Source organism: Sturnira hondurensis, unplaced genomic scaffold (genome assembly GCF_014824575.4).
Source record: "Sturnira hondurensis isolate 20B ecotype Veracruz unplaced genomic scaffold, ASM1482457v3 Scaffold0014384, whole genome shotgun sequence".
Classification (NCBI taxonomy): Eukaryota; Metazoa; Chordata; class Mammalia; order Chiroptera; family Phyllostomidae; genus Sturnira; species Sturnira hondurensis.
The window spans coordinates 39,071,724-39,088,850 of record NW_028087015.1 but is presented as its reverse complement, the minus strand read 5'-3'; positions in this window follow the sequence as shown (position 1 = coordinate 39,088,850).

The window sequence follows — 17,127 nt, the reverse complement described above, 5'->3', positions numbered from 1 at the left end:
TCAAAAAGACTAGGTTAAGTGTTCCTGACCTGAACCCCCTACCTCTGACCTCCCTCAGAACCACACATGGAGCCTCTGTCAGCTCCCACGTGGAGGGTGGGCTTCTTCAGGGTACAGTCGGGAGTCCGGGAGATAAACAGCACTCTGGAGGCCAAAAGCCCCAGTGTGCTTTCCCCAGGGGCACACTGGGGGGCTGGAATACGTGGAACTCGGAGGCCAAGCAATCAAAAACAGTTTTGGCGGGAATTCAGGGGCCATCAAGAAGCTAATTTAGATCCCTCCTGGCTGACTTGGTTCTGGAAGGAACTGAGAAAGAACAAGAAAATCATGTAGTGAATTGTCAGGAGGCAGGAAAGACCCAGGGCCTTGGTCTTAATCATGTTCCATGTGAAGCAGTGCTGGCATGGTCCGTGCATGCAACCTGCCAAACCTCGAGTAATGGGAACAAACAAGGGAGGAAAGAGAGGGCGGGCCGAGAGCAACTGGTGGGGAGACGGAAATCAGGCTGTGTCTAGGGGGTGCCAAACATCTGGGTGAACTGCGAAACGTCTAAGCCAATAGCAAGCCATTTTGTCTATAGAAGAGCAAACTTCGAGTCTGCAAATGTCTAGGGCACCTCATTGTAATTCTGTTTGTTTTCCTCTTCAGTGTTCGTGCAGATGTTTGAAAGTTCCTTGCGGGCATAACCAAGGCTTATTTATTTTCAAGTCTCTTCACCTTCCAGCACTTAGTACCTGTCTGGTACCTCCATATGTTTGGGGAAGGGAGAGTGGGGGGGGGGGGAGAGGAGGAGGAAGCCATGCACAGATTATCCCCAAATCCTTGATGACTAGTGGACTGTGTAATTTACTGCCCAAACTGGGACAACTCTCACAGTAAAATGGGGTTGGTATGGGTGCCCTCAGTGGCCAGTTATGCATGGGAGAATAAGTCATCGGAAAGGAATGCCTTTGTTATTTTCAAACTCTCTGTTAGACACGCTCAGGGTGCACATAAAATAGCAGGAAGGTCAGTGTGCTGAAGGCAGAGAGAGAAAGAGTGAGAAAATGAAGCAGGAGTGGTCAGGAACCCGAACTTCATTCCAGGTGTGATGAGGTGCCGTTGGTGGGGGAGTTGTTACCCGGGTGAGTGACAAGATCTGATTTATGTTTTAAAAGATCTGTCTTGCAGTGTGGAGAATGAATTATAGGGGGCAGGGTAGCATTAGGCCATTGGAGTCCTTCAAGTGAGAAAGGGTGGTGGCTTGGGCTGGGGGTGGCAGTTACAGAGGAGGTGGAAAGGGGGTGGTTTGGAGGTCAACTGATCTCTCTGGAGTTGCTGGTGCAATGGACGTAGGAGGTGAGTTAAGAGAGACGCTGAGGATGCCTCCAAGGTTTAGAAGCTGAACCACCTACAGAGTAGATGATGTCTTTTATCTACTGGGAAAGCCAGGGGATGGGAACATCTTGGGAAGCCTTTACCAACTTCCCTCTAAAAAGTCATCCCAAACCCTTAGCCCCTCCCTGTCTCTTCCCTCTGTTCACCTCCTCTGTGGTCCCTGAGAGCATCTGTACTTGTTTTATGTATGGGTTTGTTTTGTTGAGACTGTCTCCCCGACCCGATTGTTAGCCCCCTGAGGGCAGAGACTTTGTTTGATCAACAATGTGCCTAGCATCTAATACATGCTCAATAAATATCTGTGGAAAGGAAAAGGAAGTCTTTAAAAATACAAAACTTGAGCTCTAGTACATATTCTGGGACTGACTAGTGGTACAACCACAGACAAGCCATTGGGTGTCTCCAGTTCCCGGCTCCCATCATCACAATGAGAGAGGGGCACAAGTTGCCTGCCCAAGTCCCTTCCTGCTCACACATTCGGGTACCACGACTGTATCCTTTGATGTTCCCAGGTAAGTTAGAATCAGCAAAACCAGGAAGTGGTGTCCAAAGTCCTCTGAATCAAATAAACATTTCTGACCGAACACCTGAGAGGGAGGGCTTCCCCAGGGCCCAAGCTGTCACCCGAGTAAGTGGACATGGGTCAGCACCACGGTGGCAGCATGTCAGGCAGGCCATGCTGGCTCTCGGAGGAAGCAGGTAGCACATCACCCCCGTTACAGCCCCAGGCAAGGACCAGATGGCCCCAGGTTTCCAGGGCTATAGGGTGGGCTCCTGCCACTGCCACTGCCAAAGCCCCCTTTCCTGTTCCTCCGTGTCTGTTCCCCTAGTGCAAGGTTTGGCGTCTGATTTACCTGCAACAAGCCAGCTCATCTTTGCACTGACAATGACTGAGTCTGCTGTCCCCTGACAACAGGGTACATGCATTTTCTCCTCCCCTCCCCCTTCCTTCTCCCAGCCCCGGGCCCAGGAGGGAACTTTGGGACAAGCCCTGTGACAGTCTTTGCTCTGCCAACAGCTCTGCGGTCCCTGGGGCCCCTTATTCCACATCCCCGAGCCCAACAGCCCCCCTACGTTCCTTTCCTTCATTCTGAAAGGAAAGAGAGAGGATGGGTCAAGGAAACCAACAGATCACCCAGACCCCGTGTTAGTCATTAGTTCAAACTCCCTGCGTGGCTAACAAGAACCAGAACTCCTAGGGCTATTGTGAGACCTCTGCATTTTGGGTGGGTGGGCATAGAGGGGTAGCACTGTCTACTGCGGCTCCGTCCAGTCACTTGTGGGGCCAATGTTGGGCCACGCCCAAAGGAAAGCTCCTGAACACCAGGTCAGGCCAGAGTCCTGAGCCCAGATGTGCTGCTGGCAGCTCCACTCTGCCTGCTTCTCCAAACCTTGGATCTCAAGCCCTGTCCCATGGCCAAGACCCTCTTCTGCTCCACTTCCCTAACTGCACCGGACCGTTGGCCACCAGTCCACGGCCACACTCCACCTTTACCCCTTGCCTGACAAGGGTCCTCATCTACTGTAAGAACACTGACACCCGTGTCCTAAAGAATAAAAGAAACCAAACCTTCACGAGCTTGCCAGCTCCCCGCTTTTTACATCCTTCTCCACCTTCCCCATTTGCAGCCTGTGGTCTTTTTTATGGCCTCTTGAGCTTTCTTAGGCTAGTCTGAGCCCAGAGTCCCCGCTCATGGACTTCCTGTTCCAAGGTTCTGTTGCAAGCTTGGTGAACAGCCACACTGGCGATTGTTTTCTTCTGCCAAACACATTTTCTTGCTTACCCAGCTGCGTCTAAACTTTTTGTTATAAAGAAACAGGGCCAGCCCACCAAATTCTCTTCACTCAGGCTTTGCCCACTTCGAAGAAAAAGGAACACCCCTGATCACGACTTTGCAGGCAACCACTGGGTGTACAGACATGCCTTTCAGGCCTGTCCAAACCACCACCCTCTCTCACCTGCATCCACAGCAGGGCCTGGTTACATTGTCTATAGTAACAGAGAACTGCCCCAGCCTCTCGACAGTCTCCATCTTGCTCCCCCCAGAGGAAAAGCCGAAGCCTTTACTATGGTTTAGAAGTCCCTTCAAAACTGGAGGCACACCTGGTTGTTTCTCAAATATACCAGGCACACTGCTGCCTCAGGGCCTTTGCACTGGCTGCTCCTGTACCTGAAACAGTTTTCTCCAGATACCATGGCTCACTCTGCCTACTACAGCAAATCTCAGCTCCAACAGCCTATGCAGACCACCCCATTTAAAATGTCAACCTCCGCCTAGCTCCCAAACCCCCTGCCCTGCTTTTTTTCCTACATCATGTTCTAACATATATGTCATTTCTGTCTTCCCCCCTAGACTTTAAGCCCCAGAAGGAAATAAACTTTTTTTGTCACTCTTATTCAGCGATGAAGCCTAAAACAGTGCCGGACATGTAATATTAGTGAATGGGTAAGATCATTAATTAATTCATTAATAAGAAGTTCATTGTTAGTTAAGAGTCCAGTCTCTGCTCTTAACCACTGGGGTCAAATCTCAGATCCAACTTCTAGTAGCTGTGTAACTTTGAGCAAGTTTCTTAATCTGTTTAATGTATTGGTTTATCCATCTGTGAAAATGAGGTAGGGGAAGGTCATGATGACATCACAGGATTGTGAGAAAATTCATGTTGTATGCTTAGCGCAGTGCCTGGAATCCCACCCACAAACCACCGCGGATGGTTTCTGTCATCGTCAACCCCGGTGGGTGAGTTAGACTTTTGGAAATAATCAAAAAGCCACCTGGACTGAAGCCTGGTCAATAAAGTCATAGTGTCTGTGCTCAAAAGTGAGATGGAAAGATAATGCGATACAAGTGGTTCTCTTTTGTGGCCCATAAACCTACTCTATAACCCAATTTGGGAGCCGGGTGAGGGAAGAAGCAACTTTCATGTTTTAAGCAACAGCACTCCAAACGAAGCCCCTTGGAAGGGCAGCCCCTGCTTGGCTGAGTAAGTTCTGACACACTGCTCGTCCCACAGAGTCCCAATAGTAGAGACAGAAATTGTGGAAACAGCGCCCCTTGGGGGTCCTCTGCTATACCTCCTGCTTCACCCACTCACTTTATGTTGCTTTCTGCCGAGGAGAGCCAACTGCTCTCTGAGTATGTGGGTCAAGAACCTCTGGGGAGAGAGCACCTACAAGGCTTTATGGAGTGGATGTCACAGAAAGCGATACTGTGAGCCCGACCAAGCAGTAACCCGAGCATCAGGAAGGTCTAGAAACCCAACCTGGGGAAGGGCCATAGAGACAGATGGCTCGTTTGCAGAATAGATTTTCTGGGGGAGGGAGGGCAAACATCCCCAAGGGGACTGAACACCAGGCACCCTATGAGAGTCTGTGGCCTTCCTCCCCTCTCCCCTGTTCCCTCTCCAGCATCTCAGGGGAAAGAAGGTCAGGCACACAGGAGGCCCAGAGAGACACACTGACAAGATGCAAAATGCAAGATGCAAAAGACTTTTCTTGCAGCTGTGCCCTGTGCCCCTTTCTGGGGGCCGAGCACACTCTTCAGATTGTACTAGAGGCTCAAGGAGGGACCTTAGAGACTGTCCTTCCTCGTCTGACAGCGGAAGGAGCCGAGGCCCAGAGAGAAGGATCAGGTGGCAGACATGATTGGTGGCCTGCTCATACCCCTTCAGTTTATCCCAGAGGTCACCAACAGACAGGTCTCCTCCTCACAGTGCCTCCTGTGGCCCTCACCTCAGGGTCCCTTCCAGCTTCTGGAGCCCACGCACCTCAGGCAAGACAGGACAGCTGGTGGAAGGCAAAGCTGGGAGGGGACCCCCACCTACCAGGGGGAGTCATTTCAGATGCATGCCACAGTTTCTTAGAGGGCAATTCTCTCATCTTGTTTGTGCCCCAAATTTTAAAATAACAGGGAATAGCCTTTTATTGTTAGGAGAGAAATGCAAAGCTGGAGGTTTTCACCATTTACCTTCCCATGGACTCCAATGGCAGTCCAGTGGAGACTGCGGGCTTCTCCGTAGGATAATTACGTTTCACGCACAAAATAAAATACACAGAATTACAAAGGACACCAAATGTGTTGAAAGATAATTCTCAAAGTAATCTTAAAATAATTTCAGGATGTCATAATAAACAGATTCATTTTGGCATCACAGACAGTAAGATCTAAAGGGGAACCTTGTCATTTTAAAGTAATGAAAAGCACCGATAACAGTTTCTACAACAACTGCGATATAATATGAAAATATGTATGATTCTGTGTGTGACAAAGTCAGAGGCAATGATGACACTACTATAGTGTGTCACCTACATTTATCCCAGAAGGAAATGGCAGAGAAGTTGGAGAAGTATACTGATAATTATTCCTCATCAGAGTCAGAGATTTCCCACCAAAGTTCACAGACCCCTGGATTTTTCACAAGGACCCTTTGTGCGTCTATGAACACCAGGCAGGTTAAGAAACCAGGGTAGGGGTGTCTGTGTGACACTTGGTGACTCTAAAATGATTTGGCATGTCTTTGAGATTCTGGTCCCTTCAGCCATTCAGTCCTAAAGTCATTATTGGGACAGAGCATGGTAGTTCTGTGGGGGTGATGGAGAAAGCCACAGCGGCACCGAGAAGGGTGTTGGAGTTTACGCAGAGTGAGGCAGGTGGCCCTATCAGGGAGGGGACATCAGCAGACATGGGAGAATGGTGAGATACACAAGGTCCATCCAGAAAAAGTCCAGCCCTAGTTCATATAACAAGAATGGTTTGTGCAACATCTATGTAAGCTGGCAGCCAAGGAGAGTAAACTGGACTGTGCATGTTGAACAATGACGACTTCACTGTACAGTGGGGGTGGTAGACACCACTGAGTGAGCTCGTGTACTGTGTGGCCGTCACATTCAAAATGACTGAGCAAGCAGAGCAACAGTCCTGCAGCAAATTTTGCATTAAGCTTGGACATCCCTCCGTGGAAACTATTTGGACGATTCAGAGGCTTTCAGAAAGGATGCAACGAGTGCTGCACAGGTAAAAACGTGGCACAAACACCCCACAGATGGCCGAGAATCTGTTGAAAGAGATCCTTGTTCTGGAAGGCCTGCCACAAGCAGGGCACCTGAGAATGTTGAACGTGTGCGGGCTGCAGTCAGCAAAGAGCAATGACAGTGGGAGAACCCGAAACTGATCTGGGGATTCCCAAAACTAGTGTCCGAGATTTTGGCGCAGAAATTTTGGCGTGAAACGTTTTGTAGCGAACCTTGCTCCAGGGCTTCTGCTACCAGAGCAGAAGGAACATCGTGCTGCATTGGGGAGATCCATGCGAGGCCCCAAGGCGCCCACTTTGAAGGGGACTGAGGGGACATGTCCTGTGTGCAACGTGTCTTGTATCTTCTTCAGTAAAGGTCTCCACTCTTCATAGCATGTAGCTGGATACCTTCTGGACAGGTCTCCTACACGGACATTGATCAAATCAATAAATACCTTAATAACAAAAGCAAGGTCTCTGGCTGTTGGAAAAGAGCATTATAAATACAGAAAAGGGGAGAGCTTGAACAAGCACTGGCATTAGATTAGAACTGGAGACATGTGTGAACTCAAGGTTTGCCGTAGAGAAAGGTGTTCACAGGTGCACACACATGCACACTCACACTAGCCCTGGCCATTGAGCAGGCCTGAGAGCAGCAAGCCCCAGACAGTGATGACCACACCCAGCTCTCAGATCCCAGCTTCCAAAAACTACTTCCTTCTGAAGAGGTCAGGGCTCCATGGAGAAGAGGCTGACTCTGGGCTGGGGCAGACACATTACAGCGGGGCCCCGAGCACCTCACTGTGCCAGAAAGCCAGGCAGCACTCGAGGAAAGATGGAGCTTGTGTGAAAGGAACAGGGAGGCCAACTTGAGCGAGATCTCACAGGCCAAACTGCAGCATCAGAATAAACAGGAGGAGTTAAAAATAATACAGTATGATGGGAAACCCTGAGTCTCCAGAGATGTAACTAAACAGACCAATCAGTGGGACGTTTGATAGGGAATGAGGTGTTTATACAGTTTCAAAGCACTTCCTCCCAAACACCTATCAATTACACAGGGAAAAAGGGTAGCTGTGCAGTGGGAAAGCCTGGAAGACACCAACTTCACCAGTGATCACAGAGACAACACCCGTCACAGCACAAAAAGACATCTGTGGCACATGACAAAATGCGACGAAAAGCGCATCATCTCACTGCCTTGGTGTTCCTGCCAAAAACACATAATCTGAACATAATCACGAGGAAACATCAGACAAGCCTAAATGGAGAAATTTGCTGCAAAATAATTGGCCTATAAACTTCAAAGTGTCAAAGTGATAAAAATCAAGGTATGTTCCAGAGGCTAAGAGACAAGACCATTAAGTGCAGCGCACGATCCTGAGCTACGTCTTTTCGCTACAATGACATCAGGGCCATCAGCCAAACTGGAATGGGATGTGAGGACTACACGACAGCGAGATACCAGCATCAACTGTCTGATTTTTATGGTTGTATTGTGGTTATGTAGGAAAATGTCATTTTTTGCAGGAAACATCCTCTAAACTATTTCAGGGTGATGGGATACGGGTTGAAATTTACTCAGAAGGTTCAAGGGGGGAAAGTTTCTTGTAATAATCTCCCAATTTTTTTAATATTTGGAATTGTTTCCAAATTTAAAAAGAGAGGGAAAGGCTGGCTCTGTGACCCTTAGTCCATCACTTATCTTTAGCTAGTACATAAAAGGAAATTAAAATATTAGTAGGAAGATTACGGATCATGGATCCCTTCAAAGAGAGTTGTGACCTTTACTGAGGGATCCTGTTCATTTTAGTGGGGGTGGGGCAGGGAGAGACATCTCCCACCACCACTCAAGCCTTAGAGGGCAGCTGCTCCTGCCTGCAAGAGACTTTGACATTTTGCCCATTGGCGTGATGCTTGGGAAGCTGCAGAAATTCATAGAGCCCCCAGCACTGCAGCCAGAGAAGGGCATGAAAAGGCTCAAGCCCAGCCTGCCCTTCCAGAGTTGGGTGTGCAACACCAAAACAGGTCCCAGGAGCAGTGGGCACCAGGGAGGACAACCCTACCTGAGCCACCCTGGGAGGTCCAACCCCAAATGCAAGGTGACCCCAGCAGCAAGAAGTTTGGGAGATGGGGGAGAAGAGAAACAGGGAAAGGGGAGCTGTAGGTGGCCAAGGGGAACCCCCATATCAAGGAAGGAGACAGTGGGCACCCCTCACTCCTCCAACCTACGAAAAGCACCCCAAAGGAGAACACCAGCATTTGGGCGTCCGACAGCCAGACTAGGGCTGCACTGATATCAGACTACAGCCTCAGAGAACCAGCATCAGCTCAGTCGGAGGCAGGAGAGGGATGGGAGAGCGAGCAGAAATCGTAGAAGAGCAAAGCACTCGGCCCTTCCCCACTGCAGGTTCCTCAGGCAAGACTGGGCCTGAAACTTCTGAATTGGAAGAAAACTAGACATTCTGAGTTGGATTCTAAATTTTTAATTCCAGAAAGCAAGACTGAAATACTTGAAAGTGACTGACCATCTACGGACTCTCCCAGGGAGACAGAACAAGTCCAAATGACCTGTTCGAAAAAGCAAGGTTGAGCGAGAATAATATGACTCTCCGCTTCTCCCCACTGCAACCAGCTCCTATGATCCAGCAGTCACACACCCACTGAGTCCTCACAACACCCTAGAAAGGCGGCCTTCACGGTGAGCCAGACTGGAAGTGACCCCACGGCAGGTGCATGGTACCAGGTCATGGCACCCAGTGTGTGGCCTCCAGGAGAACAGGGCATTGTTTCGCCTCATGGCTTCATACGTGGGTATTGTGGGTACTGACTGAGTGGAGGCCAACAAGAAAGTCGGTAGGTGGGCCTCGGAAACCAATGGAGGGAGGGAGATGCAAACTGCAGTGGAATGATTTTTTTTTTTTTGGCTTTGTGATGACCTCCTGGGTAAACCACAGCTACAGAAGGATTGGCAACCAGAGAGGGGCTGGTCCTTCCTGATCAGAGGCGCAGGCAGAAAACACTGGAAAAGCCAAAAGCCCAACAAAGAAAACACCCACACCAGGGTGCTCACCCACCAAGCCTGTTCACTGGCCCTTCGCCCTTTGTAGCAACTCATCACCTGGGAGGAGCCTTTGAAAACCCTGGTGCCTGGGCCCTAACCTCGGAGATTCTAGGGGCTGAAGCTTTGTTTTCCTTGAAGCTCCTGAATGACTAATGTGCAGCCCACGTTGAGCAGCACAGCTCCATGTCAGTGGGTTTTGTTGCTCCATCTGAAAATCAAAACGTTTTGTCTTGACTGCAAATATCAAATCCAAAGAGGTTTGGCCAAGCATGAATCTCACCCGAAAAGTAACTTGCATAAAATATAAACATACTAACAAGCAGCCAGTCTTAGCCCTAATTGCTAAGCATACGAGTGTACACATGTATACGCACAGATGAGAGAGAGATATAGCCGCCTTCCTGGTGCTAGTGGTCAAATATGCATTTAAAAGTGTTTTTCATGCAGAAAAAAATGATCACTGATTCATTTTATTCATGCTTACTCACCTGGTCTTCTTTGGGGGGGAAAAGTGCATTTGTGGGCTAGCTCCCTATTGGGTGTGCAAGAAGTTACAGTAAAGGACAAAGCCCCTGGATGGACCCACTGAGGGCTTGAGCTGGGGAGCTTTGCCTCATGAAAACTGCTCTGAGCCAGTGGAACCCCCACATGGCAGGGTTTCTGCCCACCCACCAACACCAGTGAGTCAGTAAGAGCAAAAACCAAGCAACTAGACCAGGAGTCTTCCTTCTCAGGGACTTGTACATTATCTAATTCCAATGTCACTTGCAATTGACACACCCTGTTTTTTTTTAACTATTTCCCCATTACTCACATTTAAGAAAAGGCCCCAATTTCCCAGCTCGAAAACTGAGGTCCTCCATCATCTATTCTCAGCCTAACTTTCCATCTTTGCCTCCCTGTCCCCATCTCACTTCAGAGCAAATTCTCTTTCATAGCAAGGAAGTCCACTCACTATTTCAGACCTTCTAAAGCTACCTTCTCTTTTCTTGCATGAACCTTTTTCCTTATTAAAAAGTATTTATTGGAGAAGTATTTACTGACTAATTAATTTTTCCCTTGAGGGTGATAGTATTTCCTCTTTAGCTGAAACAAGAACCTATTTGAATCACCAAGGGCACACATAGCTATCTTTTCCACTGATAAAAAGACAGGCTGACCGACAGGCTGACCACATCACCAACAAGCCCTATGATGGACGGATCACCCTGTGGCTCCAGCCCTCTCCCCGCCTGCCCTGAGACTCGGCGGCTCTGCCTATTAAAAGGTGTCACATATTTCCCCACTCCTTCCTTCTCAGTTTATGACTTGCTTTGACCAGGGAAAACCTGACATGAGCCAGGGCTTAAAAATAAGCCCTCGAGCCCTGGCCAGGTGGCTCGGCTGGTTGGAGCACCGGCCCCACCAACAGGTCGCAAGTTTGATTCCTGGTCAGGGAGCGTACAGGAGACAACCTATCCATGTTTCTCTCTCTAGAAATCAAAAACATATCCTCAGGTGAGGGTCAGTAATAACAACAACAACAACAACAATAAAAGCAGTCCTGGAATGTTTCTACTTCTGTTTTCCTCATCTGGGATTGCTTGGAGTAAGGGCCCAGCCAGCACATTGGAGAATGAGAAACACACGGTCCAATGACTGCAACGGCTCCAGCCAACAGCCAATCAGCTTCCAGAAACAGATGGGGGTGAACTCACCTGAGACCAGAAGACCCTCCCAGCCCAGTCCTCCCTGGACCTGACCACCCTGGCAACTCCCAGTCACATCAGTGCCCCCAACCAAGACCCGCAGAGCTGCCCAGACAATCCCCACCTAAACTGGCGTCTGGCAGAGGCTTAGGCTTAATAAACACCCGTTGTTTTTCGTCCCTGCACTTCGGGTGGTTTTTCACAAACATTATCGCAGTACCAGAGAAATGAAACGGAGTGCCCAAGCGAAAACCTGCGTAGCGATCCCCTGAGTGAGGTGAAAACAAGTGGGCACAGCCTGGGCCGCGAGGCTCCCCGCTGCCTCCCCTTCCCCAGCACTGACCGTCCCAGCGACTCAGTAAGATGTGCTGGCCGAAGGAGACATCTGGTAACAGACATCTGGTAACAGACATAGGTAACATTCTATGTCGTGGCCGTTCTCAAAGTGGTCGTGAAATCGTCAACTTCGAAACTTTACGAAACGCAACTGACTCATTACTATCATCTACTCGCCTTTTTCTTTTCCACGGCAAAGCCTCAGCCGGCCGTGCACATAAACCACGCAGTAAAAAGGGTTCCTGTGACAGTCTCCCCCAACGCACCGATGACTCCGCGCCCCAACCCATAAAACCATTTGTCTCCAGCTCGCCAAGTACAGTAGCTGGTGTAAAAGCTAATCTTAGAAAACACACATCACTTCTCCAACCCTGTAATTAAGACCAGAAATCCGTAACCGAGACATTCATAAAACTGGGCTTTCCAAGTGCCAGCTTTGCCTTGGCACCCAGCAGAGTGGGCCAGGGTGGGGAATGGCTGCCCCGAGCAATCCGACGGACAGAGAACGGGTCCTGGACGGTCAGCGGGCGGTGGGAGCAGGCCAGAGCCGCATCTTCCAAACCCTCCTCCCTCCCCTTCCAGATCATGGCTCGGTGCCTTTCCGTCCACCTTCGCTCGGTGTTAAGTGCCAGGGCTAACTAGCTATTAGCAAATCCATATGAGAAGAAACACATTTCTGCAGACAAGGTTAGTAATTTGGGGTTTGGGGGAATTCGGTTTTGATTAATGTCCCCAGGGGCCAGATATCAATGAGCAGGCTTGGAGCTTCACGGAAGTTTGTTTCTATCTCACCAACTTTATCTTTCACAGAAGGGACCGATTTCACCCAACCGTTTCCGGTGCTGATACTTGACGTCAAGTCAGAGAGGGTTAGCAAACTTCTTCAGACCAGGCATATTACTGAGCCCTGACTTCCCCTCATGCTCGTTCGGATGTAGCCATAACCAGGGCTGGGAAGCTGCAGCCTCTCCTTCCCAGAAGGCAAACATCCGCATGCACTGCCCCTCTGCCTCCAGGCCTCGCCGTTTATTTGGACCACGTGCTGATGCTGGCAGGCCATCCTTGCGTGCCCTCCGGCAGAGTCTGTCTCCTCCACGGAGCCAGGAGAGTAGACCCGCCCCATCCACATATGTCTTCAATTGCCATGATATGCTTTTCCCACCGCTCTCCACCATGGGGACTTTTTCAATCTAAGGGAGGAGCCAGGTTGCTATTTGGGATTTAACCATGAAATATTTATTGAGTTTTAATTTGCCAAGAGCTATGTGAAACCCCAGGGCTTTAGGATTGTGTCATTTTTATTTAAAAAAAAAAAAAAAGGCCCCAGAAATGGATCCGGTGATGGGAGGAGAAAGAGGGAAGATTGCCTTGGAGTGAGGGATCAGTGAAGCTCGGATGGTAAGTGCCTTGAGGACGGGAAGGGTGACTTGTGAGTGCTTCGTTCATTTTCTTTTTTTAAAAAAAATACTTTATTTATTTATCTTTAGAGGGGAAGGGAAGGAGAGAGGAAGAGAAACATCAATGTATGGTTGCTTCTCATGCATCCCCTGCTGGGAACTGGCCCCTGCTGGGAACTGGCCTGCAACCCAGGCATGTGCCCTGACTGGGAATCGAACCTCAATCATCTGGTTTGCAGGCCTATGCTCAATCCACTGAGCTACACCAGCCAGGGCTGCTTCGTTCATTTTCATGGGCCTAGGATAGGAAAACTGAACAAGCCCTTGGGTTATGCTCACACAGACATGCAGAGGTTTTCACAAACCTGACCTGGGGCCACCAGGACCATGAGCAGGATCGGGAGGGGACCCAGCAGTCTTATTAACCACCGTCTCACCCAGGGAAGGCAGTCAGAGCGTCTGATGCCTGAATGTGTCCAGCTTGGCCAACACACTGGCCTCTCCCAGTGGCCTTTAAACCCAGTGACCTTCGGCGACTCACACCGGCACTCTGCCTATTCGCTCACTCTAAAGAACAGGTGCAAACACAAGGCCTGTCTGCCGGATCCTGCCCTCTACCTTGTTTTATCAGGCCGGCACCTTGTTTCTACACGGAGGCAGCGCTGAGCTCTCATTTAACTGTTAAGGAGTAAGTTCCCTTTGAAGGCAACTGCCAGGCTGATGTGCCCCACCCCCCGGTGAAAATGAGTTTGTTGACACCCCTGCTCTAAAACGCCACCCTCCTGAGCAGGACCCCCACCCTGCACACCCTCCTTCAGTTACCACAGAGCCTGGCTGCAGGCCCCTCCCAGGGACTCTCCGCCTTCAGCAGGGGCCACGACACCTGTGGGGGCAGGTTTGCAATTACTGAGCTGTTGCCCTGGGAGGCTCCAGGGCAGCCCTCAGCTAGCCCTCTCATTCACCGCACCCCCTGAGGAGGCTAAATCCACACGTGGGGTGTCTCTCCATCCAGGGGAGCATGGAGGAGGTGGCCGTGGGTGTGAGCCCCTCTGGGGGAAGTCACGCCGTTCCACGTACAAAAGGACCCTGGCAAAAGGTTTTGTAAGGGGTGCTCACAACAACCCCACCACCTGGCTCCAGGGTCCTCTGTGGGACCTTCTGGTCATGAAGAGCAACCACATCACACCCTCAGCCCCAAGAATTCGCACAACACTCTGGTGAATGAACCCCAGTTTTGAGAGAAGCACCTTGACACTCAGGAGAGATTTAAAACTTGACCAAGGTCAAACAGCTTGTCAGCTTGTCATTTTCATCCATTCTGACTCTCAAAACTGACGTGTCTTTCTGCCTCATGACACAACCTTGCAACACAGTGCAGTGACAGGCCACTGTTCATGCCCCAGGGCCCCGCACCAGGGCCCCAGGTGTCCCCTCCACCCAGGGCTGCCTGGGCCCGGCCCTCGGAGTGTGGTTTCTAGGCAGCCCTCCCCCTCTCGTTTTCGGTTCTCTCTGTGACTTTGGGATCAACAGGCGTGTGAGGAAAGCTGTCGCTTCTAGAACTGCATTCCCACTGCATGTACAGTAGAGGGGTGTTAGGTTAGACAATCGGGAAAACTCACCCAAATGTTGAGAACTGGGTTGGACTGTTAGAGTACATGTCTCCAAATAAAATGAAGCAAACTAGCAAGTTCTTTCCTTGGAATCTTACTCAATACATTTCACCAACCCAGTAGCAAACGGATGCTGTCCACAAATTGTTTTAAAACACCTGTATCTTCTCCACTGGTCCTGTCATCTCTCTCATCTTCTAGCCCCACAAGCCCAGGTGCCCAGACACAGAACAGGAAGTGGGTGCGACCTGCGGCCTCTCGGGCAGAGCCAAGCCTGAGTCAGCTCGGGACCTGCGCTCTCAACCCTCAGCGGCGTGAGAGTCCCAGAGACACGGATGGCTGGACTCAGCCCTGAGGTTTCTGATTCAGTCATTCCAGGCGGAGTCTGAGAATGTGCCCTTCTGACAGGTTCCTGGGTGGTGTTGGGGGACCACACTCTGGGAACTGCTCTAAACTTTCCTGGCCTCTTTCCATCAGGTTTGAGAGGTGTGGGTGCCCCCACACACACACACTTATGCTGTACCTGGGGCCTATAGGACGGCCAGGTGTACTTCTTCCAGCTTTTCTTAGAACATGCCCTCAAAATCTTGCTGGGGCTGTGACTTTTTGCAAATGAGGCGCTAGCTCACCTTCCCTACCTCGGCTGAGATTCCATCTTGTCTTTTCTCTGAAAAGACACGGAATCTCGAGTGCTTGCTGGGGATGTGATCCGTGCGTTTACCGACCGGCCACCACTTGGCACCGATGTTTGCTTAACCTCTGCTCCGCTGCTGTCCCCCAAGGATGTTCTTGTCCCACCCTTGGCCAGGCTCACGTTTTTCAAGTTCAGTCCTGAGAAGTCTCTGTTTGCCAGATTGAGGAATTTGGGTTTCTTTCCTGCTCGTGCCCCTCTGGTTCCCCCACTCGGCTATCCTCCATCCGATGGCAAGGGAGGTGCAGGGGACAGGGATGACCCAAACCATCTGACCCTGCAGGGAAGGGTGTTTTATCACCACAGTGCTTAGAATTGTTGGCTCATGATGATGATAAAAAGCAATTTGTTTTATTACTGTTTCTAAATTGTCTACAGACAATGCATTCTCCTCCCCTCCCCCCTGCAGCCTGCACCCCGGGCAGCCAGCTCCCACCCACCCCACCGTGGCTCACCGAAGCTATATGGCATTGCTGTTCTAGGAGACTTTGTGTGCACAAGGTCTCCTGGGAGCAGGAATCAGAGTTTCTAGACCACTGTCCAGTTGTCCTAGGAGACTTGTGCTGCTTCTTCTGCCACCACGGCCACCACCACCCTCAGCAGCCCGGAATCACTTTTCTTCATGTCTGCTTAGTCTCCCCGTCTCTTCCCACCTCCCCACTCACCTGCCTGAGTAGCTAAATGGTCCCCCAAACTGTCACTAGGGCCCGCCTGGGCAGATGGGACCTCTCCAGAGCTCATCGCACGTAAAGTAAGCGGGACTACCAGCTAGAGTGGTTCCACTTACTGAAGGCGGTGTTGCTAATGGCAGTCCTGGAATGATGGACATTCCTAGGAAGGGTAAATAAGGAAAAGGTAGTCTTTGGCCAGGACCCTCGGATGGCCCTGTGTATGTGGACTCTGCGTGTCCCATGGCACCGGCCTTTCTTTAATAGAGGGCCTGAGCCCTCGGCCCGTGCGACTACAGCGCCCTGCTTCAGACTCCTAAGGGAGAGTGTGTGGGGCATTCCCAGTCTCCTTGCCAGGGACTCCGGGATCTGCTCTTGACATCCTGCCTCCTGCGTCTATTTATGCCTGTGCATCTGTCTGCACTCCCCTACCCACCCTGATCATTCCCCAAATGAACAGAGAATCACTGTCGTGAACAATCATATTTCTACTGACGCTCGGGAAAAACAGAAGAGAAAATAGCCCACAACTGAGCAGCAGTCGTCAGTGTCCTTAGAGCTGCTATTCTCCCCGCCCTCGCCCTCTCCAGCTGGATCTTCCCTTGCTCATCTTCTCCCAGTCCAGGCTCCGAATCCCTCCCTCCATCCCCAAACTGCCGAGGAAAAAGGGAAATTTTCTGCAGCTTTGTCATACGGACACGTGGAAGTCCGCAATGCCCCCTTTCTGGGGGCTTCGGGACCTCTCTTACCCATGTGCTGCACAGGGTCTCCTTGCCGAAGGACCGCCTCCCCTGGCGTGAGATCCACTGCTCCCCGCGCTCTGGGAGTGGCAACAGCCATTCCTATTGTGAAAGAGCAATTTTCCCTTCCCTGCTACACTGGCAATTTCCTCTCCTGCCTACAGGCCTCCCTTTGATTCCGAAACCAGAAGACGCTGTTCCTCCGGCCAATTCGCTTTTCTCAATTACATCTTTTCCATTGTATCGTAAAACCATTTCGGAAATTATGAACAAGCCAAAAAACATGATCCCATCCCTCTCAATAACCGTTTTCATTTTCAAAAGCTCCATTTTCGTGTCTCGCCACCTGCACGTATGTTTTCCTCTTCTGCTTTTTGGTCTCACACGATACAACACCTTTCTGTGTCGTCATTGCTATTGTTGTAATGCTGTGGCATTTTCCACTGAGTAACTGCCCCCTGGGTTAGTGGCACAGTCCCCATCACGAAAGCAGGGATCTTTGTCTGTCTTAGTTACTGATATACCCCAAACAGTGGGAAACCG